The sequence below is a fragment of the Humulus lupulus genome, chromosome 1 (genome assembly GCF_963169125.1).
Source record: "Humulus lupulus chromosome 1, drHumLupu1.1, whole genome shotgun sequence".
Classification (NCBI taxonomy): domain Eukaryota; kingdom Viridiplantae; phylum Streptophyta; class Magnoliopsida; order Rosales; family Cannabaceae; genus Humulus; species Humulus lupulus.
The window spans coordinates 12,221,936-12,229,802 of NC_084793.1; positions in this window are offsets into that span (position 1 = coordinate 12,221,936).

Here is a 7,867-nt window from a genome sequence, read left to right on the forward strand (position 1 = left end):
CTCTTAAAGTAAATGACTCTAGGTTTGAAGTGACCAAAGTTGAACTGTTCAGAGTTCAGTTAGATTGAATCAACAATTATTGGATAAAAAAAAAGGAAAAAAAATTCATTTCTTATTAATTTCGCATTTGATTGACATTTGACTTTGTCACACAATTGATATTAAAAGAAAGAAAAAGTCACTTACTAGTTACTAGAGCCCTGGATTTGTATGATAGAGTTTTTCTTCTTTTTCCCAAATATAAAAAATAAAAAATATTAAAATAACACTCATTCATGCTTTGTAACCATACTTACACACAAAATGTTATAGGGTATTTTTGCCCTACAAGCAAGTTGGATCTCGCTGTTGTTAAATTATGCTATCTTGCCCGAGAAAGATTATAGTAAGGACGAACTCATTAAGATAACATATGCGAGAAATGTAGAGCAACTCGCCATTTTTATAAAAATGTGAAGGTAACTCGTCATTTTAATGATTATATGTGATAACAGACACGTCTTTCTTGAAGGTATGAACTCGCATTGCCAAGTCTTACATTACAAAAACGTGCAATCTACTTCACTAGTAAGTAGACAACACACATTTCATACGAAGCCTAAATTACTCTTAAGACACACTCGAGTTTTGAAGAGCAATCAATGTAGGCGCTTCCAATTACAAGATAGCCGATGTAACTAATGTAGTTATTGTCTTAATTATTTTTTGTAACAGTCACATAATGACCAAATATTGTAATGGACACCTATTTTCCTATAGGTGAATTGCAAATTGGGAAATGGTTAATCACAATTCAAACTAAGTGGACGTATGGACATTGTTTTATTGAACCATTGTAATTTTCTACGTCTTTTACATTTTCTTTTGGTCTTCACACATTGTATTTGAATGCTCGAAACTCTATTTAAGTGTTTGTCGTAGATCTCATTTATATAAGTCTATATGTATGATCCCTATTGCACAAAATAGCATACAATAGAAAAACATAAATACATGTAAAGAAGTGATTTTCATACAAAGATTCTGTAACGCCCTGGTTACCACAAAACAGTTACGGTGATCGGTGAACCGGAAATTTGACTCGCTACCCGAGTCCTTTGATTAAAAACGTGCATCTAAGTGTTATTAACAGGCTAAGGTGGAAAACCAATAAAAAGGAAATGATATATTTTATTAAATACATAAAACTATTCATGGGCCCATCAAAACGTTTTACAGGTTATTCACAACTCAAAATAGTCATTACTGTTTCAAATTTACAAACCAGCCGACCAAAGCGGCAAAAATAGGGTAATCTCCCTGGTTCCTCTGAGAACTCCTTGGTCGTGGTGGTCAAGCGGCCGTATATGTACACAGCACCACCTAAGCTCTCCACTCAAGGTTGGGTGAGCTTTTCTTTCCCTTTACCTGCACCACATAGCACCTATGAGCCAAGGCCCAGCAAGAAAACACAATAATGCATATAGATATTATCAACCGATTATTATTATAACCACACAGAGCTTATAGCTCTTAAACAGATGAGTGAATATCACTTGAGGCTCTGGTAAACCATAATGAGTGACTGACAAGCAAGCCACTAATTTAAACAGATGAGTGACTGCTGGGTAAGTCACTAACTTAGACAGATGAGAGACTAATGGGTAAGTCTCTAACTTAACAAATGAGTGACTGATGGGTAAGTCACACAAGCGCTTTTAGTTTTCATCGAACTTGAGGTCAGTCCGGCATTAGCGCTCTTCTGAGTCATTTAATGCAGATGTCGATTAGATCTAATCTTTATTGGCTTGCGTTGAACATGCTAAGGCCGTCTTGACTTATAAGTCAGCACTGTGTGACCAGTGCCCAGTACCACTGCCGAACTTGACTAATAAGTCACAGCTTCACAATTGATACTGACACCTTTGCCAAATCTGACTAATTAGTCAGTACCATGCACAAGTGAGCAAGATTTGCTAAGCATTCAATAATCAATCCATGTCCACATTTAAACATTCAACATGCCTCAAGAATAACCATGCATGTCACATATGGGGTGCAGTTTTCTTACCTCTGATTTGAGCATAAATGAATAAAAGAACGACCCTTGAGAACGATCTGACTTTAGTCCTTTAGCGGTCACCTAGTCATAACCAAATATGGGACACCATCAATAAAGTGAACATCAAGGGTTCCCAAACCAAGATCTAGCCTCCGGGACATCAATCCCCACTAATCTGAGTAGTAGGAACGATCCCGAGGCCTAAAACCAAGTTCCTGGGGCCAAAACGCTCAAACGGGCTCAAACCTGTCCAAGGGTTGCGACCCTAACACCTTGGGTCGCGGCCCTGTAACGCCCTAAACTCCAGGGACCGTTACGGTGTGCCTTCTAAATAGTGCTAAACTCGCTAATCGAGTCATTTGGCCAAAATCGTGTAACTAATTATGATTAGCGGTTTAGGGATTAAAATTTTTGGATAAGATATAACGTTTCATTAGAACGTTTAATATACATATTGGGATCTCAAAATTATAATTTCAGAGTCTACTACGAGAAAATATTTACAATAGGCCGATCTAAGCGGAAAAACAGGGTTCAACCCTAGTTCCTCTTCAAACCTCGGCCGTGGTGGACGAGCAGCTGCATATGTACACATCATCACCTAAGCTCTCCGACTCAAGGATGGTCCAGCTTTATTTTGCCTTTACCTGCACCACATAGCACCCGTGAGCCGAAGCCCAACAAGAAAACTTAATACGCTCATGAACAGTCATAACATGTCATCAGATCATAAGGCACACGCCTAGCAAATATAGCCCTACTCGGCAGGCAAATGAGTTCACGTAACGTTGAGTATAACACATCAACCAATGATCATAATAATCATCCAGGACTCTTAGTCCAAATATAAAAGAGTGACAATGGTACAGTCACTATGATGGGGACAGTTCCCTTTATCCATGTGACGATAGGGTCACCAGGGCTTACAGATAAGTGATCCTTTCACTAGCTTAGGTAGGATAGGTATCTGGTGAAATAGTCACCAGCATAAACCAATCGAGCAGATAAGTGATCCTTTCACTAGCTTAGATAGGATAGGTGCATGATGATTAGTCACTAACATAACCTTCCTCATGACCATAAGGCCATAACCCTGGAACATCATTCTCTAGCCATGTGACAAGCAGTCACCTAGGCCCTAGGCCCTGGCTCTCAGTAACTAGTCTTAGACTAGGCAAGCGCTTATAAGTTCATCGACCTTAGGGTCGGTCCAGCGTTAATGCTTTAGAGCCATTCAACGCTGATATCGATTAGATCTAATCTTCATTCGGCCCTGCATTCAGGACGCTTATGCCGTTTCTGACTTTTAGGTCAGTATCCCTGACTAGTCAGTGCCATATACAAGTAAGCAATGCCACCAAACATATATCACATATCCAATATCCGAATACAAGGCATTCAACATGCTTACTTAACAAATACCAGTACAATTAGGACCATGCATAAACACAGAGGCTCAAGCTCTGAACATTCTCATATTCAATAACCATAGCATGCCCTAATCACGTGTTTCTCGTGCATCTCATGCATCATATTCAACCACTTAACATGCCTCAACAATAATCATGCATGCCATATTTAATAATCCAACATGCATCCAGAATAACCATGCATGTCACATATACACAGGGTGCAGTTTTCTTACCTCCGGTTCGAGCGAGAATTAGAACAAGAACAACCCTTGAGAACGATCAATCCTTAATCCTTTAGCAGTCACCTAGTCATAACCAAATACAATTTCCGATTAATGAAAAACATCAAAGATAGGGTCTCGACCTAAACCCCACTCTCGGGACCTCGAAACATTCCCACACGGTGAGTAGATTTGATCCCGAGCCTTAAGGATTGAAACCCCGAGCCAAAAACCCTTAAAAACACCCAAAACAGGGTTCTGAAGAACAGGGTAGCGCTACAGCGCTGCCCTCCTAGCGCCCCAGCGCTCAAAGCAGAACCAAAACCGCCCTTCACTCCCTGCAGGTAGCGCTGTAGCGCCCTATACTGGGCGCTGTAGCGCTACCTTCAGCCAGCAAAATCCCAGAATTCTCTTCCTTCGATTCCACCATTTCTAACCCAATCCAAAAGCTTCCAAACATCAAATTAAATCCCAAATGAACCCAAATACCACCTCCACATGTCCTAGGGACCACAACCCCAAGAACCCTAGCCAAAACTCCAATCAATTCCCAAGTTTCCAACCCAAAAACTAGTTGAAACTTAACTAAGAAAACAAAGCAAAATCAAGAGTTCTAATGGCTAAAAACTCACCTCAATATCAGCTTAGCACCCTCTTCAATGGTGGAGCATAATCCTAACTTGGCAAAGCTTGGTTCCTTGGCTTAATTCCTTAAAAGAAGCTTGAAAATCCAAAGAGAAAATGGAGGAGAAAACTATCGGGAGAGAAGAGAAAGGAAGCTCTATTTTTACCTCTTCTTTCCACAGCCTTAATGGCTTATATCAATCTCCAAGGGTGAAAAGACCTAAATGCCCTTAGGTCTAAAATAAAACCTTAACAGCCACCAAGGGCAAAACTGTCCTTTCGCACCTATTTCATTAATCATAATTAACATTCTCCAATTCCCGTTATTCTCAATATTCTCACATACCAATAATCCATATCCCATTACCCTTTAATTCCTAGTAATTCTCTAATCATTAAACTCACCCCGAGACTCATCCCAAGCCTCGAACTTAAACCCGTTATGACTAGACCGAACACTTGCATTTCATGATCGTCTCATGCTGAAAGGCTCGAACAAATCCACATATAATGTGGTACCAATCATAACTCACCCACATGCACGAAAATACACAATTATGCCCTCAACGGGCCAAATTACCAAAATGCCCTTATAATTATAAATACACCCATATGCAGCATTTATCATCATATTATAATATAATTCACATAAATATGCATATGATCATTAAATGGCATCATAATTCAATTATGGCCCTCCCGACCTCCTAATCAAGGTCCTAACCCTTATTAGGAAATTCGGGGCATTACAGGCCCCCAGCCACTCCAGGAGCAAGGGCCACGGCGCCCAGCAAAGGCAAATTCGCACCACCTGCTTCTTCGAGTTAAGGCCGCGGCCCCCAACCCAGAGCCATCCCCAAACACGTTTTCCTTCATCTCAAACCTCCCAAAAACATGCCTAAACACTTCCAAATCAAAAAATCAAAGTTCCCAAGCTTCCCAATGATCCAAAACCATCAAATCCTAAGGCTCGAACGAACCAAAAACTCAACGATTCACAAAAGCCAATTCTAAGCTTAGAAACTCTAAAAACTCAAAACTTAAAACTTAGATTACCTTTGATTGGGTTGTTTCTCATCAAATCCTTCGGTCAAGAAGCTTCTAATCTTTCCTAGGATTGCTATGCCTCGATCCTCGCTTGATTCCGACTCCTAGAACTCGAGATTTCTTCGAAAACGCTTCGAACGGTAAAAATGAACTAACGGGAAATAACGAGAGGTTTTCTAACGTATGTTCTATCTGACAAGCTACTTCAAGCTTAAGTAACCTCAAATAAAACCTAGTGCTCGGGGTCCCAAAAACACCCCCGGGGACATTATAGTCAAAACTTCTAAAATTTCCTCCTGATCTCAATAACTCCCAATTTATCATCAAATAACATTCTCATAACTCAATATCCCAATAAAAGACCCCCGTTATGACAAAATCGCTAATTTATAATATAAGACCGTCTCATGCCGAATAGCTCGAATATATCTCCATAATAATGGAATCTCATTCACAAATCACAATATGCACCCAAATACACAAATATGCCATCAACAGGCCAAATTACCAAAATATCACAATAGTCAAATGTGGACTCACATGCATGCATATAACATCATATTATAATATAATGGGAAATTTGACTTTTTATGCTTAATAGTGTGGTGTAATACAAAATAATGCCAAAAGTTTTGCTAGTACCCAAAATGCCCTTGTCACAATTCCCCCCAATCCCACTTTTGATTCTCCTTCTCTCTCTCAAACTCTTGGTCAAGCTCTCCCCCGACCGTTCAAGCTCTCTCTCTCAAACTCTCGGTTCAAGTCCCTGTCGCAGCCCCCGTCGAAGCCGCGCTGCCCCCCGTCGCAGCCCCCATCGAAACCCCGCGCTGCTGCCCATCGTCTCCCCTCTCACCTCTCGCCTCTCGCCGTCCGTCCGTCATCCGAAACCCACAGCCTCTCGCCGTCCGTCATCCAAAACCCACAGTTCGAGTTTCTCCATACCCAAAATAAAGGTAAGCTTATTACATTGAATTTGTGTTTGTGTGTATGGATTAGTGTGGGATTGTTTGTGTGTGTTGTAGACTTGTGTTTGAATCTGGTTTGTTTTGGGTATGGATTAGTGTGGGTATGTTGAGAGTGAAGTCTGGGAAATTTGTGGGTCTGGTAAGGTTGCTCGATGGTGGTTCGACGGGGGTTCGACGGTGGTTTGATGCATGCTCGATAGGGGTTCGATAGGTTAAGTCGTTAAGGGTTCCAAGTTTAGGTTCGATGCTCGATAGGGGCTCGATGCATGCTCGATGGGGGCTCGATGCATGCTCGATGGGGGGTTTGATGCATGCTCGATGGGGGTTCGATAGGTTAAGCCGTTATGGGTTCCAAGTTTAAGTTCGATGCTCGATGGGTGTTCAATGCATGCTCGATGGGGTTCGATAGGTTAAGCTGTTAAGGGTTCCAAGTTTAGGTTCGATGCTCGATGGTGGTTCGATGCATGCTTGATGGGTTGGGTATTTGTTGGGTTCGATGCTTGTCGATGTTGGTTCGATAGGGTAGGCCTTAGGGGTTCGATGTTGGTTCAATGGGGTAGGCCCATTATGGGTTCCAGGTTTAAACCTAAGAAATTAGATGCATGCTCGATGGGGGTTCGATGCATGCTCGATGGATTGGGTTTTATGTTGGGTTCGATGGTGGTTCGATGCATGCTCTAGGGTTGTTCGATGGGTACTCGATAGAGGTTCGATGGGTGTTCGATGCATGCTCGATGGCCATTCGATGCATGCTCGATTGGGTTCGATAGGGTAGGCCCATTATGGGTTCTAGGTTTAAACCTAAGAAATTAGATGCATGCTTGTTGGGGGTTTGATGCATGCTCAATGGGTTGGGTTTTATGTTGGGTTCGATGCATGCTCTAGGGTTGTTCGATAGGGTTTCGATGGGTGTTCGATAGGGGTTCGATGGTTGCATGTATGTTTATTGATGGATTTTTCACGCGATTTTGTTTAACTGTATTATTTTTATCTTTATTTTTTGCAGATGCAGAAGTTTCTTTTACCCTTGACAGATCACTTTCCTGGATGAGTCACATATAGGGGCAATGGTTACTTTAAAATAATCAAGGACAAGTTTGAGAAGCTCGGGTTGATAGAAAGGGTGAAGGAATCCCCTTTCAAACAATTTTTCATGGCTGAGAAGTTAGACTTCTCTGCATCTCTCATACATCAATTATTGTTGTGCAAGATCCAGTGCATCAAAGAGGATGAGTTGCATTTACATTTGGGATCTAGACCCTGTAGATTTGGTAGAGGCAAGTTTGCTTTGGTTACGGGGTTGAACTTCAGTTCGGGGCCATTTGAGACTGATTTGAAGAAACACTTTACTAGTGACTGCTTAATCAATGAGTACTTTAATGATGAAGAAACAGTGAAGATAATGCATTTGGAGGCTGCTTTAAAAAACTGCATTGTAGTTGAAGATGCCTACAAGTTGGGCCTATGTTTCTTTGTTGAGGGGGTTTTACTTGCACGAGAGGGCAAGTTAAATGTCTAGATAGATTTGCTGAAGATGGTGGAGGACACTGAGTACTT